Raw genomic sequence first — 18,357 nt, forward strand, 5'->3', positions numbered from 1 at the left:
AAGTTTTAGTCCCCAGGCAAGTAGGGGCTTTAGCCAAAGGGTGTGTGTGACCTGCAAATCAAGCTATAGTCCCTGGGCAGGTGGGAGCTTTAGCTGAAAGTGTGTATGGCCTGCAAAGATGCACTATGTGTCTTGAGAGTGTGAAAGAATTTGGGAAGGTGAATGAGAAATTGAGTGAATGTAGATGAATGAAAGTACGGGTAATGTGAATTGTGCACATCTTCTTAAAGAGAAGTGTATTGTGTTCAAAAGTAGTGTGTGAAAAAGTTTATTATGAGTGTGAGTGATTAAAAAGGTAATTATTAAGCTGTTAGTGAAATTGAGAAACAGAGGCAAAAGATGAGTAGATAAGATCTTGAAAATAGAACAGAAAACTAGTAAGTAAAGATGAAAAAAAAAAATAAAAAAGAGAAAAAGCATACCAGAAGAGAACTCCCAAAACACTATCTTGGAGTTAAGTTAGTTAAACAGAGATAAATATGGCTCCTTGCAAATTACAGAGTATGAAAAAGTTTAGAGAAACATGCAAGCTATAAAAAAAGAGAAATTAACCAATTATACATAACATTAACCCAAGAAATTTGAGTTTTAAAGAAATCATTAATGCCTATACTTGCAAGCCCCTTTCAGGTACTCCTCATGGCTAATTCAACTGTGCAGACCAGAAGAAAGAGTTGGACCCACTACACCAGATCCCGCACCACTCTCCCTTCCTGGCATTGGTTCACCTTCTGGCATTGGGCCAGAATCCACACCACTCGCATCCTCTGGCATTGGGCCAGAATCTACACCACCATCTTCCTCTGGTATTGGACCAAGATTCAACATCAGCTTCTCCATCTGGCATTGGGCTAGAATCAGCACCACTGTCTTCTGGCATTAGACCAGGATTCAACACCGCTGTCTTCCTCTGGTATTAGACCGAGATTCACCTTCTCCCTCTCACCTTCTAGCATTGGACTAAATTCCAGATGACTCACCCCCTAACTCAAGACAAGAGTCAACCACATCACAAGTTAATGCACCAGAGTATACTGTTATAAAAAGACCAAAAGACTTAAAATTGACTCTCAGAAGGAAGCATCAAAAAGACTGAACTGTATGAAGAAATAGATTGGTATCAGAATCATAACAAACCTTAAAGTGTTTTAAAAAGTTCTGTGTTTGAAAAAAGGTTGTAAAAAGTTAGGGCTGTTAATGAGTAATTTCAGTTAAAGTTCCCCCAAATTAAGACCAAGGACACCAGGTCAGTCCTCTACAGAGTACCCTCCCCGGGACAGACCAAATTAGTAAGGACAGACCAAGAGATATTTAACCAGAAGAAAGAGTAAAAGGGACTCTAAAGAGCTGAAAAAACCCCAAGAGGCAAGGCCAGGTGGGGAGGCTGTGTAAGATGACCCATACCAGACTCTTGGGAAGAGTAGTAATGATGGCTTTTATTCCTGGTGGTGCTCAGGGGAGCCCAGGAGAGCCATGCAGTAAATGCTACCAACTCCTCTAGGAGGAAGAAATAAGTTCCTTGTTGAGAGTCCACACCAACTTTAACCCTGATTGTGTTAACCTCTCCCAACTAGTCTTTTTGTCAAAAGGATGAGAAAATGTATTGGCCCAGAATACCACCACTTTAAGCAGACACTCCTGGAAAGATGCCCTGTAGGAGAAGCCTGGTTGTGCTTGGAACGTGATGCTACTGAGGCAAGCCTGGTAAATTCTATGCTCATAATTTAAAAATTGCAAGTTGATGCTAGCTTAAGTTAAAGCTCGATCAAAGAAAAAGAGGGGGGAACTGTTATGAACAAGAAAAGGGTAACCCATTTTTTTTTCCAAAAGTAGAATTACAAGTTTAACCAGTTCTGGTAGAGGAGTGCTTTTGTTAGCTGCTTGTTGAATCACCTGTTAAGTATCGGGTCGTTAGCCATCTATGGTTGAGAATTCACTCTATTGTATCAGCATCACCCTGCTTGTGGCCAGGTGGGAGGATGGCATCCCCCCAGACGGTAGAGGGGAGGGAACCAGGATTTGATATGCAGATAAGTTTAAAGCCAAAATGCAATGGGGCAAGCCCCTATTCCAAACGCAATTAATAAACCCCTAAACCAGAGAGCCAATATGGAATTCAGAGATCAAAGTGGTCTCTGGACATCAGGGGTGAGGTGAGAAACCAGCAGAGACTCTGAAAACCTTAATGGCTCCTCACCACAACTTAAGTAGATGTTGGTTAGAGCCAAGACCCGAGACTGCCAACTCAAAATCGGGATCCTGGGGGTGTATACCCCTGCCTGCGCTCGTGAGGACGGACCCCCAGCTCTGTCCCCTGGTGGACAAAGCTGCATTTGCCTCCTCCTCCGAGTCACTCCAGGGAGCTGCGACGGCGAACCCGCAGATCCGTCGGGCCTCCCAGCCTTGAGCTGATCACGTTTAATAAAGGCATCAAAAAGGGAGAAATATCTCCTGCCCTGTTTATTTCACATCACTAAAACAATCTTAAGATATAAGAAAATGCATAAACAATGCAAAGAAAGTTTATTGCTTCAAGTCCAAACAGCTGAGTTTCAGGAAAAAGTCAAAACTGAAGATGTTCCTCTTTGCCATTGCTGAAAGTCCCTTTTGGTCCTGAAACAGGCTTCCAAAAATTTGGCTTTTCAATGCTTTTTGAGCTGCTAGCTCTTTCAACTCTTTTTATTTAATTTTTTTTTTTTTTTTAATCAGAAAGAGCAGCAGCAGAGAGGAGCCACTGAGGCCCTGCGGGGGCCCTGGCCCTCGTGGAAGGAACAGGGATCCCAGACCTGGCTCACAGAACGGTGGCCCAGGTCCTGACAGGGGAAGCAAAGCCCCCAAACCCAACAGGCACTGGCTGGGCGGAGGCCCTGGCCCAGGGAACCAAGCAAAACGAGCCAGACCCAGCCCGCGGAGCGGGCTCTGTGTTCTCTCAACCCAGCACCCTTCTGCCAACGCCCGGGCAGCACGAGTGACTGAACGCTTCATCCCCTCTGAACCGGTGCAGACCAGCAGCTGGGGAAGAGAAGCTTTCCCAGGGATCATCACCCCAGATCTGGGGGTGCTTTGTCCCCAGAGCAAGTGAGCGATGCTCACTTTCCACTTTTTCTCCTGCCTCTGCAATGCAAATGCAAAAGGTGTTCCCTATTTCTGCCCCTCGGTACCACCCCCACCAGGCTGGGGACCAGAGGCAGAAGGCTCAGGAGCCACCTCCCGAACGCCGCTGGGGCGCGCAGGGGGAGTCAGGCATTCCAACCCCCAGCGGGAACCTCCAAACCAAACCCGAATCGGCCCGCGAAAAACGCTGAGTTTGAAAGCAGGCAGATGGGCTGAGCCCACAATCAGCTGTCGAGCCACAACCCCCCCACGGAGGGGCAGGCGGGCATCCCCTTCCCCTCTCCCAGCTCCCCCCGCAGGGGCAACCTCGCAACAGCCCGAAAAGCTTGGGGGGGAATCCAGGCTGATCGCAGGCACCGCGGTTGCCGCCGCGGGGAGCAGTGGGGCCACAGGCGGCTCCGATGATGGTTCCGCTTGGTGGTTCTCAACCTCAGCCTCCTCCACCGGCGTGGCAGGCGAATGCGAGACCGCCGCGGTCGGAGCCCTCACGGGCAGTGCTGGAGGGTCGGACGCAGGAGGGACTGGAGCGGGCGGCGTGGGATCGACCCCCGCCGGCACCGCTGTGAAGGCAATTGCCGGCTGCGATGCAGAAGGAGAAGGGACAGGGGCTGCAGGTCCCAACTCCGGGACGGGCTGCCGTCGATCATCGCTGCTGTCGAGGGTGTCGCCTAGCAACTCGGGCTAAGCCGCGGGAGGCGGTGCTTCTGCCACGGGAACGCCGACAAACTCCGCTGGAGTCGACGGGTCCAGTCCGGCTGCGAGCGAGGCCGCCAGAGGGGCTGCGGGGTGGGGCCCGCAGCTCCGGCTTGAGTGACAGAGCCAACTCACCTCCCCCCTGAGAGCAACGATGCGGGGAAAGCTGTTCCGTCGGAGCATGCTCCAAAGGCGCAGAAAAAAACTTTTCTTCTGCTGCGGGCAAAGCTTTGTCCCCCCCACCACCTTTTGGGGGGGCTGGGAACCTTCAGACCGTGGTTTTGCTCAAATTCCACTCTTGCCAGCTCCAGCGAAAAACCTCTTAATTTTGCAATCTTCTTGAATGAATATTCTTTCAATTTCAAAATTGGGAAGAGAGTTTTGAATGCTGGATAACAGTGAGGAGTTCCAAATCCCTCATGGTGCAAAGCATCCTCGAAAACCAATGCCATGCAGTCCCATATGTAGGAATCTAGGGAATACAACAGATCAGGGAAAAAGCCATAGTATTTTGTCCATCTGAAAAACTCATAGAAATGTCTCTTCACCATAGGAACTCTATATTAATGACCCCATTTTTGCCAGTCGTCAATAATTTATTCATCTCCGAAAGAGAATGGAACCTCTGCCTCCGTAGGCACCCTTGACCACATCCTAGCCCACCTTGCACGAAGGGCAGCATTTTCAGGAAGGGCAGTGTAAACAGTACCTTGTGACAGTGTCCTCTGGGCTTCAGCAGGCTGCTTTGTGCTGCGAAGACTCCCGGACATCTTGTCTTGGAGACTTTTCAAAAGGTTCTCTCTGTGGCCAGCCTTGGCTGTGAACTCTGTCCAATTTCAGGATCTTCAGTTCTTCAGCTCTTGGCTAGAAGCCACTTCTGTGGTCACTTGTGTAGGTGACCATCGATGCCAAACACTCGGGGTTTACCCAAATGTAGCAATGCTCCTCTGGGCTTACCAAATGAAGAATTCTTCTTCACTCAGGGTCCAATTGTGGTGATTTTTTCACTCGAGGCACCATCTGTCAATTCTGTCCTCGGTGTTCACCTTTTGTGGTGATGTCCCTTTTTTCCACTCGAAGGTCACCATTTGTGGTATTGTCCACAAGGGTCTCAGGATGAGGGAAGAGATGAGAAAGTTGACTCCATGTATCAGAAAGCTTGATTTATTATTTTATGATAGATAATATATTAAAACTATACTAAAAGAATAGAGGAAAGGATTTCATCAGAAGGCTTATCTTAGAATAGAAAAACAATGAATAACAAAGGCTTGTCTCTGCCCGAGACCGTCTGGACAGGTGAACTGTGATTGGCCCTTAATTGGAAACAACCAGATGAGACCAATCACAGATTCCCCCTGTTGCATTCCACAGCAGCAGATAAGAATTGTTTACAGTTTGTTCCTGAGGCTTCTCAGGAGGGGAAAAATCCTAAGGAAAGGATTTTTCATAGAACATGTCGGTGACATGCATTAACCTGCTAACTTAAAAAATCATGTCTAATTTAGATCTCAAAATCAATATTAAAAAAATAGTTATCTACTGAAGTGTAGATACAAATGTAGATAAGTTTGATTGTCTGTTTAAGACTAAAAGCTCATTGACAATCATATAATCTGCTACATATAATTGCTTCCTATTTTTCTTTTTAAAAAACAAACTTAAAACACTGATGGTTTGTTCTTCAAGATTTTGATAGCATCTCTTGTATACCAGTAACTCATTGTGTAAACACCATCCTAAACGTTCTGGGGAACATGCTATGTTCCATGCAGGTTGGGTGATTTAAAAAGAGAGAGCTTTTCTTTCTCCCATAGATTATAGGAACTGCAAAGAACAATTCTTGACAATGAAGTGCAGTCTGCTCCTCTGCATTGGGTTTACATGACAAGGATTTGCTATGGGGGGAGCTGCAGGGGTGGCTTCCCTGAGAAGCTGCTAGATGATTCCCACATGTTTGACAGAACCAGGGCTAACTACCTCCAAGAGACAAAACTGAGCCCAGGAAGAAGGGAAGGAGTGGGGGGAAGATGTTTTAAAATTTGGGTTTGTTTCTCATTATCCTACTCTGATTTGATTGGCAATAAATCCAATTGGTAGTCCATGCTGAAGCAGGTTTGTGGCAGCACCTGTAGACCCATGGAAAGAGGAATTCCCACTGGAGCATTGCAATTGTGACCCCACAGGGTACCTATGCTGGAGCAGTCTGTTCCTGAATGACTGCACCCTATGGAAGGGACTCACACTGGAGATGTTCATGGAGGACTTTCTCCTGTGGAAAGGACCCCACACTGGAGCAGAAGAGTGTGAGGATTCCTCCTCCTGAGGAGGAAGCAGCAGCAGAAACAATGTGTAACAAACTGACCACAACCCCCATTCCCTGTCTCCCCATGCGGTTGGAAGGGAGGATGGAAAGAATCGGGAATAAAGTTAAGCCCAGGAGGAAGGGAGGCATAGGGGCAAGGTGTTTTTAAGATTTGATTTTATTTTTCATTATCCTACTCTGATTTGATTGGTAACAAATCCAAATAATTTCTCCAAGTTGAGTCTGTTTTGCCCATAATGGTAATTGGTGAGTAATCTTTCCCTGTTCTTATCTTGACCCATGAGCCTTTTGTTATACTTTGTCTCCCCTGTCCAGCTGAGGAGGGGAGCGATAGACCAGCTTTGGTGGGTAGCTGGCATCCAGCCAAGGTCAGCCCACTACGAACAGAAAAATTGGTTGTGTTTAAGGAGTCAAAAATCACCATTTCTAAAAGAGCCTCTTAACTTTCAAACAAATGCTATCTATTTCTGCAGTGGTTTTGGTTTCTAAATATTTTACTTCAAAATTTCAGAGGTGTGGGTGAAAGAACTAGGTTTCGGTGCTACAGTGCATTTCCTATTTTAGAAGAGCAGAAAGTATGTTTCAATATCTGCCAGTTACCATTTTCTTGTACAAAGCTATTTTTACATCTGTTTCAAAGACACTGAGTGATGTGATCCTTGTGTTGTCTCATATTGCTAGGGATGCCTATTGCAGCAGTAGGTGTGCTTTATGCTGGATTTCACCTACTTATCATTTTTCTAATACTGCTATTAAGATGCCACCCATGGAACAACAAAAGAGATTTAGGTCTGAATTTTTCCTTCTCACATTCTTTATAATCAGTTGTACTGTTATTCTTTCGTTATCTATTGAAAAAATATTCCCAGAATTTATTGCAAATAAACACTTGATAGAAAACAATATCAGGATGTATTTGATATAATATGCTGTTGTTTGTATCCACTTATTCTTACCTATGGTATCCCTTTCAGTCACAGACTTTGTTTACAGATGAAGATCAATGAATTTTGGAATGGTTAGGGGCTTGTTTTCAATATGACCATTGTATTTTCTGTTGAAAAAAACCCAAACAAACAATAAATAAAGCACACACAGATAAAACAAAACTAACTCGTTCATTATATAATAACATTTCAAATTTAAGTAGTATGCAGACCATTTTTCCCCCATATAGAGACGTTTTCATCTACCTAAGTAAAAGCATTAATTCAAGTTCAAGTAAGCACACATCTTGAGAAACAACCAGGTATGTCAATAATTATTATCTTTACTTTTCATGTCTCTTAAATACTACTGTGATTACACATAGAGGTCTAAATGTCATCTACATGTTATGTCCTGAGTATGTATTAGGACAGAATCCGGTGGGCACCATCTACTCCAACATACCAGTTTCCTCTGAAAGCAAGCTTCGCTGTTTAGACAGGAAGGAAGCAATAAGTGTGTGTTACAAAATTCCCTTTCCTAACTATTATATCAATCAGTCTTTATAGTATGAAAGTACATTAATTTTGTTAATATATATATATTAGATCACATTATACACTGTGATGATGTCCTAGGGTGACTTTATGATGACTGTATCCCCAATGTTCTTTTTATGCTGGATATTAAGTTCTGCACCTTTAAGACTGGTTCCGAGAGTGAGGGGGGGAAGCAGAAGCACACAGTTTGCAGAAACTGCACTTGCACCCCCGCATTCCTTCTCATGGACTGTGTTGTCTGCAGCACAGACAGCAGGAGAGAGCTCTCCTTTGCTTTTAGTTAGTTTTTTTAGTTAGCTGAAACCAGAAGTTTTTTGGAACTGTTCAGCTATTGTTTGGTCTGGGAACACCATGACTATCATCTGGGGCCCCCCCAAGCTGCACTGTGGCTGGGACACAGGACCCGAGCCCTGGAGAGAGAGACCTGAGCCCCAGAGAGACTGAGAGAAAGCCGAGGACACACCCACAAAAAGGACTCTCTCTCTGATCCACAGAAGGACTTTGTGAATTTGCCCTCTCTTCAGAACAATGAGAAGTTTCATTGTTTAATATTATTCATTTTTTCCATGTTTGTGAGTACTTTGCTTGTTAAATAAACAGTTTTTTCCACTTCTCTCAAAGGAGATTTATGTCTCCCAAACCGGTGGGGAGAGGGGCCGCTAGAATTTGCTTTCTAGAGGCACTCCTTTGGAGGTTTCCTCCCAGATTTGCCCTAAACCAGGACAGATGTAATAAGGTAGTGGAATTTTACTGGAGACTTTGGTATTGTTCATGCTTAAGTAAAACAAACTAAAGGACAGCCCAGCCCTGGAAATAAGGACTTTGCTTCTTGGAAGCTCAGAGCTGTCTCGCGAAGGATGAAGGATACCCCGGGACAACTGAGATAGCACCAGTGCATCCTAGTCCCTCTGACGTGTCTTTGAAACCCTTGCAGTCGTCTGGCATCATAGATAAGTAACTATAGCAAGACTGACTCCAGGGATCTCTGGATCAATAGACAAGCAGCAGGAACCCTGCGGAAATATAGTTGCCTTGCATAGTTTTCCTATGATCAGTAATCAGTAGTGTGGGTGTTAGTGATTAGTCAAATTGTGTTCTACCTGAATGCTTGAAAGGTCTAAGAACCCCATGTAAAATCACATTTAGGGTGCCCCAATTTGGCCAGGACACCTCATGTGCATGAATAAATATTTACTCTTATAATTCTATACTTTGCATCCTAGCCTCTCTCCTCAGTTGGCATGGGCCAGTTAAGGAATATTTGTGACAAGTGTTCCAATTGGTTCCCCAGCCTTAACAGTTTATTGATATGGCTACAGGTACAATGCAGAACATATCCACTGTGAAAAGTACATATTATATGGCTCTACGCAGATATTTACTATAGGTACTATGTTGTGAAGATTAGTAGCGCTATATTAACATTTTAATAGTATGGTAAATGTAGTTTTGTAGTTAAAAGGCAACTTTTGTAGTTAAAATAAAAACTATGAATGTGGGATATTTTTTAAGAGAGGAAGGAGGTACTGGCACCAAGATAGCAGCCACAGGACACCTAAATCTTTCAGAGAAAAAGAATTTATTGTTCCCTTATCAGAAGAAACTAGTTTCTTCCTGCCTCGCTCAGCCGTGAAGACGCCATTTAGGATTAAGAGGAAGAAGCTGACACTGACCAGACAGAATTCTTTGTTTTAATAGAATTTATGAATCATGTATGAGATGCATGAATATGCAACAGGCTATTGCTTTTAAGGGGTAATCCTCTGTTAACATGTGTTGCGGCTTCGGCGTGGTGGCCTGGTTCCGGACACCGGCACAGTGACCCAAACTCGACAGGGTCACTCGGTCCAATGCTACAGACACCAACGTGGTGGATAGCAAAATGGCGTTTATTGCAGGGTCTCAGGGGTACTTATGGCTTGGGTAGTCTGTGTCACTTCCCTGACTCATGTCCGGCTGGGAGCGGCCAGGTATGGAGCGATGGTCGGACTGCAGGGTGAGGAGGGGTCTTCCTAACTCCCCGTACAGCCCGAGATCTTCCACCCGCAAGATCCCTAATTCTCCCACATTTCCCCCCCCCTCATGATTAGTAAAAGTTTTACAAAGTTATAAAATGCAAAGGTTACACAATTTCATGGGTTAGTAGAATTAGTGTAAAATCGTAAGTGTGTTAGTAATTTTAACAAGCTTTAAAGTAGTTGCCGGCGCTCGAGAAACAAAATGTTAACTGTTTTCAAACGCCTTTTAACAAATAGCACCAGTTTGTTTAGTACACAAGGCCCAAAGATCAGGGTTAGTAAGATTATAGTAACTGGGCCTATTAGGGTAGAGATCAGGGTGGTGAGCCATGGAGACTGGTTGAACCACGACTCGAACCAGCCCTGTTGAGCTTCTCTGTCCATTTTTCTTTGGTTCAGCCGGTTTCTCAGTTCGGCCATGGAGTCCCTGACGACTCTGGTGTGGTCTGCATAAAAGCAGTATTCCTCTTTCAAGGCAGCACACAGGCCCCCTTGCTGCATGAACAAGAGGTCCAGCCCTCTCCTATTTTGGAGGACAACTTCTGAGAGTGAGGAAAGGGATTTTTCCAGCGAAGAGATGGACTTCTCGATCCTTTGCAGGTCCTCATTGATGGTCATTTGCAGCTGGGACAGTCCTTGGTGTTGGGTCGCTAGGGCTGAGATGCCTGTGGTTGTTCTGGCTGCTCCTAAGCCAAGCAGCATGGCTATAGTTAAGCCTGTCATTATTTCTCTTTTGTGGAGCCTGCTGGTTTCTTCAAAAAGGTAGTACACTTCTTCATCTGAGTGGTACAGGACCCTAGGAACAATCAGAACTTGGACACAAAAGTCGTTAGAGTGATCGAATTTTTCAAGGAGTACACATGGGCTTACCCCGGATCAGTGACAGACCCATATTCCCGATGCAGCTGGGATCACCCACTGGAACTTCCCTCCCTTAAGTTTAACGAATTCCTTGCAGATGTTGCCCATCTGCTTTGCCAAGGTTGCATTGCCAAAGCATTTGCCTTGGCCCGTAACCTGACTTAGAGTAATGCCTCTCCGGGGGGTGTCCCGTCTGCATTGGCGTGGATTGTTTCACTTTGAGAAGATGAATGGGAGATCGAAGGCAACACCTTCGTAAAAAGGGGGTTGTGCATCATAGCATAACCAGCATGATTCTGTGAAGTTTGGGTTGGACTGATTTAGCGATATGAAGGTAGCATTTAACACGTTTATGAATGAATTGGAAAGGTTTGGTTCGGTTAAGAGATCGGATGGGGAGACTAGTTCCGACCTCTGCGTTTCGTGGCTAGAACTACCATTAACTGCGATCTCCTCCCTGGGTTTACTCACTACTAGAACTGGATTGGGTCCGACTGATTGGGATATTGAGGCTGGGAGTCTGATAATTTGGACATTCACCCACTCTTTCGACCCTTGAACGACTACTGTCCATGTTTTGCCTGTGGTCCAACTGGGGTGATCTGGATGCAAAACTGTCATGTTGTAGTCGGTGCATTTCCGAAATTTAGGGATTTTATGACTGTTTTGATGGAAATGTCTGTGGAAAAAGAAGGGTGTTTTGCAGCCGGTGGGTGCCCAGGTGAACTGTAAGAATCTGTCGGGCTCTTGTGGATCCCACCCAGGCCCTGACGGTCTGGCATCTGTAACAATGGTTTTGCAGCCCCAATGCCTACAGTATCCCCACCCTGGGTGATTGCAGTAGCTTTTTCCTGGGTTTGAGGCTGGACACCAGTAGGATAGGTATGTTTGTGTGACGTGTGGGGAGTAGGGGTCTACCTTTGGTCGTCCTGGAAACAAGTCGGTAAAGCGAAGAACGAAAGATGGTGTGTTCGGTGTGGTGATTTCTTTGAGCACCTTGCGACTGCTAAGGTATCGCATGACCCACCTGAATGGCTGATGAGGGTAGTGGTCTGGGCTGGCTTGCCCTTTGGCGACAAGCCCCAACAGCAAGAGCACACAGAAACACCGTTGATGTTTGAGTCTCACCCGCGCGGCTCTCTCGGGCGCTGCTGGACGGCTTGGTGGTCTGTCCTCTGGAACGGGGATGTACGCGTCACGAGGACGCCCCACGAGCATGTCCTGTAAACAAAAACTCACAACTCTCATCAGTCTCATTCTGCTCATGGTGAAGGTCGGGCTTGATTGACTTAAGTGGACACCATTTAATGTGCCCGTCTTTTTTAACAGCTGCATATCCCCGCCCTGTGAGCACCGATCTCCAACCCTGTTCCCACTGCCCCAGTTCATTTTTGATCACCACCCACGGGCCCTCCTCTAGTGCTCGAGTGGCCCAGTGTTTCTAAGCAGGACTGTTTGTCTCATCCCCCCTAGGGAATTGATTTAACGCTAGCAGCGCAGTTGCCAGGATGCGCGCTTGGTCACCCGGGGGAATGGCATTGAAGAAGCCTTCTGCCTTTGCTAGCACTTCCATCTTGGTTTTAAGAGTCTGGTTTGCTCTTTCGACGATGGCTTGTCCGGTGCTGTTATATGGGATGCCGTGCACCAAGGCGATGTTCCATTTCGAGGCGAATGTCTGGACTACCTTTGAGATGAAGTTCGGTCCGTTGTCTCTTTTGATTTGCTTTGGAACTCCAAGCCATGCCATGGCTGTCAGCCAATGTTGGATGGTCGCTTTGGAGTCCGTCTTGAGATGCCGTGTGGCCACGATAATGCCGCTGTATGTATCTACAGTAACTGCGAGCCACGCTCGAGGTTTCAACAGCTGGCATCGTGTAAAGTCTGTTTGCCACACTTCTGAGGTTTTGAGACCTCTGGGGTTGACACCACTCGACCATAGTGGTGACTGCCGGCAATGTGGGCACATTGCAACGAGGTGCTTTGAGTCTGTAGTAGAAATCCTGCACTTTTTCGCAAGCTCTTTAGCTCCAATGTGAAGGGTTTCGTGCAACTGACGAGCTTCTTTCAGTGTCCATATGCCCTTTACAGCGGCGTCAGCCTTGTCGTTGCCTATCTGGTAGAACCCTTTGATCGGGTCGTGGCTGTTGACGTGGATGACTGATATGGTGCCTTTCCGTGAATAGAGCGCTTCCTCCAGCATCGTTGCCACTGGGGACACTGACACACCTGGTCCGGACATGGCTAAGCAGAGTTTTGCCACAAATATGGAGTCAGTCACAATGTTAAGGTGTTCCTCTGGGAACAGTCCGCACGCTAGCGCCACAGCTGCTGCTTCAAGCTGTTGGACCGAAAGCGTGGGGTCGGTTGCCTTGACACATTGCCACTGTTCTCCTAACTGCCACACTGCTGCTGCGGTGGAGGTCTGCGATGATGCATCTGTGAAGATGGTTGGCCCTGCCTGTGGTCGGTCGAGCACTTTTGGTGGGAGGTCGATGTCGATGACCGTGAGCAGCCGAGTCCAAGGGGGTTTTTCTGCGTAGCGAATTTCTCCTCCAAAGCCTGTGAGGGCTATCGCTAGGTACTCCGATATTGTTGTTGACTGCGCAGAGAGCTGTTTGCGGAGAGGCAAGCTTATCTTTGACGGCTCGATGCCTAGATGTCTTAGGGCGAGTTTCCTTCCTTTCATGACGAGATCGCTGAGGCACTCGACTCCCGGAGAAAAGGCTCGTGACGGTTTCCCCAAGACCACCCATAGTATCGGTTGGGCCTTGTCAGGGGGTCCTTGGGCTAAGGCTCCCACTCCCCCATTTTTTGTAAAGTGGACATACAGATCAACAGGAGCACTTGAATCCCATCTGGTGAGCATGTTCTCTGACATCTGACGTTCGACGAAGTTGAGCGAGCTTACTGCTTCTGGTGTCAGGGTTTTCTGCTCCCATGGGTTCTTCCCTTTCAAGAGGTCATTTAGAGGATCCATGACCTCGGGAGGAATCAGGACGATGTTATGGAGCCACTGTAAGGACCCTACCAGCTGTTGCATGTCGTGCAGCGTCTTGATGTCCTGGCAGATTTTCATCTGGGGAGGAATTATGTAGGAGCTTGTGATTCCCACTCCTAGGAAGGTCACGCATGGTCCCTTTTTTATTTTTGCACTCGCTACATCAAAGCCATTCGTCCTGAGGGTCTCAGAGACGGTTGACACCAGCTGGTCCACTTGACTTGTGGATGGTGCTGCGATCAGGATGTCGTCCATGTACCGCACGATAGTTATAGTTGGATTGCTCTGCCGGACAGGTGCTAGCGCTCGGTCCATGGTGATCTGGCAGATGGTAGGGGAGTTGAGCATTCCCTGTGGAAGCATCCTCCATTGGAAGCGTAGGTTAGGCCCCTGGCTGTTTGGGAAGACGATGGAAAAGGCTAAAACGCTCTTTGTCGTCTTCGTGCAGCGGGATAGAAAAGAAGCAGTCTTTGATGTCGAGCACTGCACAGGGTCGTCTTCTCCGTATCATCGAGTTCATAGGCAGCAACATTTGCACAGAGCCCATAGGCTGGATTCGCTTGTTCACTTCCCGCAGATTGTGCAGGAGATGGAAGCCTTCACCAGACCGCTTAGGTATCACGTAAATTGGAGTGTTCCATGGACTTGTGGAGGGTTCTATATGATTCTTGTGTAATTAACGGCTAACTAAATGAGGGCAGTCATTCGAGGCGTTGATAAGGGCCACTGTTCGACCCACACTGGGTCAGCTGATTTCCAAGTCAGCTTGATGGGCAATGGTGGGTATGCTACAGTGGCCCTTAGCATAAATTTGTCACCCTAACATCCAGCAGGGCAAGGGCATCTCTTCCCAGTAAGGGTGGACAGTCCAACATCACATATGTAGTGAGGGTGATAGTTTTTCCCGGTCCTCTCTCGGTGCAGAGGGTTATTGCCACTGGTTGGGCACTCTTGTGGGCTCGGGACAGCCCTCCAACTCCGCCCACCATGGGGGCTGCTTCTAGCTTCCATGGTCGAGGCCAGTGTATGTTTGGGATGACGGTGACATCTGACCCTGTGTCCACCCAGAAGGGAAGGCAGATGGCCGAGTTGTCTGAGCTGTTGTGGAGACGACACACTGCCCACACGATCAGTGAGTGCTTGCCCACCTTCGCGGCGACGGCCACCCACGGGTCCCGTTCCCATGCTTTCATGGCCAAAGCCACCTAGGGACCTCTTCCCCAAGGGGCTGTTTGTGGTATTCCTGAGGTGCAGGTGGGTTCGATTGGACCATTGGCTGGGTGGCAAACAAGGTCATACCCTGAGGGGGTGGTGGTGGGCATGGGAACCCTGTGCCCCATTGAGGGTTGCTGTAGCTGGGCCACTGCGTGTTCCCAGTGGGAGGAGGCTGGATACGGCCCAGGTGCCCCCTCCCTCTGCCGTTTCCCTGATGCTTGGATCTGCATTCCTTAGCCAAATGCCCCTTCCTTCCACATGCCCAGCATGGTCCCCTTGGTTTCCCCTGGCGTGGTGGAGCAACTGATGATGGGTGTCCTAACTGGGGGCAGTTTATTGCCACGTGCCCAGCCTGGCCACACTTAAAGCATGCCATGACACTCGTTATTGCAGTGTGAACTGCTGCTTGGATGGGAGCAAGGTGTTCTTCATTTGCATTGTGTCTGATCATGGCAGCTATACTAGACCCCTGCGGCAGTGATCTTAAAATGCCCTTGGTGGCTAAGTTACATTGTTGGCGTAGGCACTCTGCCAGCACTGGACCTTTTGCCTCTGAGGGTAATGTGGAGGCATCCAAGGCTGACTGCAGACGGTCCACAAACTGAGTGAAACTTTCACTCTCACTTTGCTTTATCGTAGCCCATGGGGACTGTTTGGCTATTACTTTGGAGGCAACATGGATGGCTTCTCGGGCAGCACGGGTTGTCGTCATAACCTCGTGAGCCCTCAGGCCGTCTTCCTGTGCCTGGGGGGTGATCATAGTGGGGTCTGTGCCCATTAGCCTCTGTATGCTGGAGCCGTGCAGTGGGTGGTCTGCCCCTGTTACCAGGGCTGGCTGTTTAATACAGTTATCTTCCCACTCCTGCTTAAAAACAATCATCCCTGCCCCATCAAAAATCATTCGGCAAGTCTGCTTAATGTCAAAAGGTAACATGTCGTCTCCCCCAAAAACGCCATCGATAAGTGTTGAAACTATGGCTGAATTAATCCCCCTATCTGCGATTGCTTTAATAATCGCCTGCACATCTTTCGGGTTTACCGGGTAATAGGTCCTTTGGTTTCCGCCGGGTCCCCCCACCCGGACCGAAAACACCAGGTTTCTGATGGAGTCCATTCAGCGCACGCTATTTTTATCTTATGCCAGTCTGTAAGCGGAGTTCGATCTTTCTCTGGTATCCCCTTTACCCATGCAGGAGCGCTGTGGCTAGTTTCCTTATGTGCCGCTGCCCTTCTTCTGTTAAAACTCGAGTCTGAATCGGAACTCCCCGACCCCCTCTCGTATTCGGAGCTAGAGTACGTGTTGCAGTCGGAAGTCGACTGCTCGGACACTTCCGGGCTGCTCCGCCTTTTTCTTGGGCTCCGACCCCGCCCCTTCTTGCGGGGGTGGGACCGTTCCCTCCCCCTGGGGTCCCCCCGCCTCCTGCTGGGGGAGGTCCTTGCCCTATAAGGACATAATGTGATCTGAGCGCTCTGATTGGACATACGCTTCTGCGCGGGGGCCACCCCGTCCCCCTGCTCGCCCGCGCATGCGTTGTTTAGCGGGCTGACTCCACTTCCGCCCGCAGCGCCTTCATTTCTGCCCTTAACATGCTTTTCACCGCCATTTTCGAACGCATATGGAGGTGGTGCATTTTTATCCTCCCCTTCGGGGTTCGGCGGTTTTGCCGCCACTCGCGCCTCCTCTGCGAGTCCCTGCCAAAACGACCGCGCGTCATCCCCTCCTTCTGATGGTAAGCCGGTCTGCTGGGGGGGGTCCGGCGTTCGCGGCTTTTCGCCGCTGGTTTGTTTTAAGTCCTCCACGGTCTGCGTTGCCGCGCCCACCCCCAGCTGCGGCGTGGCCAGCAGCCACGCTTTCGCAGCTCGCCAGGTGTCCTGTTCCTCCCTTGCCTTTTGCAGGGCTTGCACAACTCTGCCCCATGACTTAAGAGCTTTTCCCGAGCCACAGGACATGGTTTCCTCGGCAAGAACCTTAGTACAATTATCCCATTTCTCCGAATGGAGTATATCCACGGGGCTATCTATTGCCCCCAATTTAATGAGTCTCGGTATAGTGAGACATAGATCCTCAAGCTTACAATCTATTCCCCACTGAACATGCATTTGAGTTATGACCTTCGCGATTGCTTCCATGTCCCTTGCTGGTCTGGGGGTGTCCCCCCCGCTGCACTAGTCCAGCTGTGCAGCCGCCGGTCCCTGCCCAGGCGATTCCCGACCCCGGGTGTTGGTTCCTGGGTTTCAGCACCAGAATGTTGCAGCTTCGGCGTGGTGGCCTGGTTCCGGACACCGGCACAGTGACCCAAACTCGACAGGGTCACTCGGTCCAATGCTACAGACACCAACGTGGTGGATAGCAAAATGGCGTTTATTGCAGGGTCTCAGGGGTACTTATGGCTTGGGTAGCCTGTGTCACTTCCCTGACTCATGTCCGGCTGGGAGTGGCCCGGTATGGAGCAATGGTCAGACTGCAGGGTGAGGAGGGGGCTTCCCAACTACCCGTACAGCCCGAGATCTTCCGCCCGCAAGATCCCTAATTCTCCCACAAACATGTGGCCTTTTTCAGGCTTATTTTGCCCAGAAAAGGTGCCCGGACTGTCTGTAACTCTTTGTTTCTATTGTCTCGTATTGTCCTAATCCTAATTGTCCAAATTTTTACTACTCTAATTATATTACTAATTTTATAACCATTTTATTACTATTAAACTTTTAAAATTTTAAAAACAAGTTATTGGTGTTTTTCATAATTATGGTAGCAGAGCATGGTTACTAACACCTCGCTGCTGGTGGCTAGGAGAGTCAGGGTGAGGAAGGTGCGTCCTGCCCGATGAGGCAGCCTCGCTCTGTTCCTTCTACTGTGACCGACAGACGCAGGTTACAACTGATGGACAAAAGGAGGAAATAAAACAAAGAGAAGGGAAAGGATTCCCTAAAGCTGCGCCGTAATTGGCCCCTAAGACTAAAGTGCACACAAAGAACAAAGACCCAAGGACAAAGGATAGGTAAGTTTGGACAGGGCGGATAAGGGGGAGGATGAATGTGTGTGAATGAGAGGCGGGCTGGTTATCCCAGACCTGCTACGTGAGTGCGGAGTCTCCCATGCTGCATTTTCGTCTTTTCACAAGAAAAACGGCCAGTAAAGAGATGAAGCGAGTGATAAAAAATAGTGAGAGAATCCTTCCCTGGGGAAACTGGGGCTGGGTCTCTGGGAAGGGGTGGGACCCCTTGGAGAGTGGAAGCCGAGGGTTTTCCTGGCATAATCCACTGGGAAAAATTAAAGAAAAAGTGTGGAAGGGGCCCCTAAAAATTCTGCTGAATTGAGGGATAAGAGTGCCTGAAAGCATTCAGAATTAAAACCTACTGGGTTGCGGGATTAGCATTCCAAGAGCATCAAGGGTTGAGCAAAATTCTGCCTGATTGAGGATATGCCCAAGAGCATCTGGGGTTTAACAACACAACTGGATTCAGGGATAAAAATGCCCAAGAGCATCTGGGGTTGGACAACACAACTGGATTCAGGGATAAAAATGCCCAAGAGCATCTGGGGTTGGACAACACAGCTGGGTTGAGGGATATCTAATAGCACCGGGACTGGCCAGTTACACATAAACTTGTAATAGGTGTTCTGAAAGTAAAAGGTACCTATTGTTA

The 18,357-nt window shown here is 48.1% G+C and overlaps 1 protein-coding gene and 1 pseudogene across 2 annotated transcripts in view; both read right to left on the reverse strand.

Annotated features, from left to right (window-relative positions):
• The window catches only part of LOC127060968 (uncharacterized), a 1,003,595-nt gene that overhangs the window by 499,809 nt on the left and 485,429 nt on the right, over window positions 1-18,357 (reverse strand). The gene's annotated exons all lie outside the window — the stretch shown is intronic.
• Window positions 1-18,357, reverse strand: part of LOC103824956 (transmembrane protein 161B-like) — a 72,419-nt pseudogene that overhangs the window by 42,207 nt on the left and 11,855 nt on the right.

This window comes from Serinus canaria, chromosome W (assembly GCF_022539315.1).
Source record: "Serinus canaria isolate serCan28SL12 chromosome W, serCan2020, whole genome shotgun sequence".
NCBI classification, from domain to species: domain Eukaryota; kingdom Metazoa; phylum Chordata; class Aves; order Passeriformes; family Fringillidae; genus Serinus; species Serinus canaria.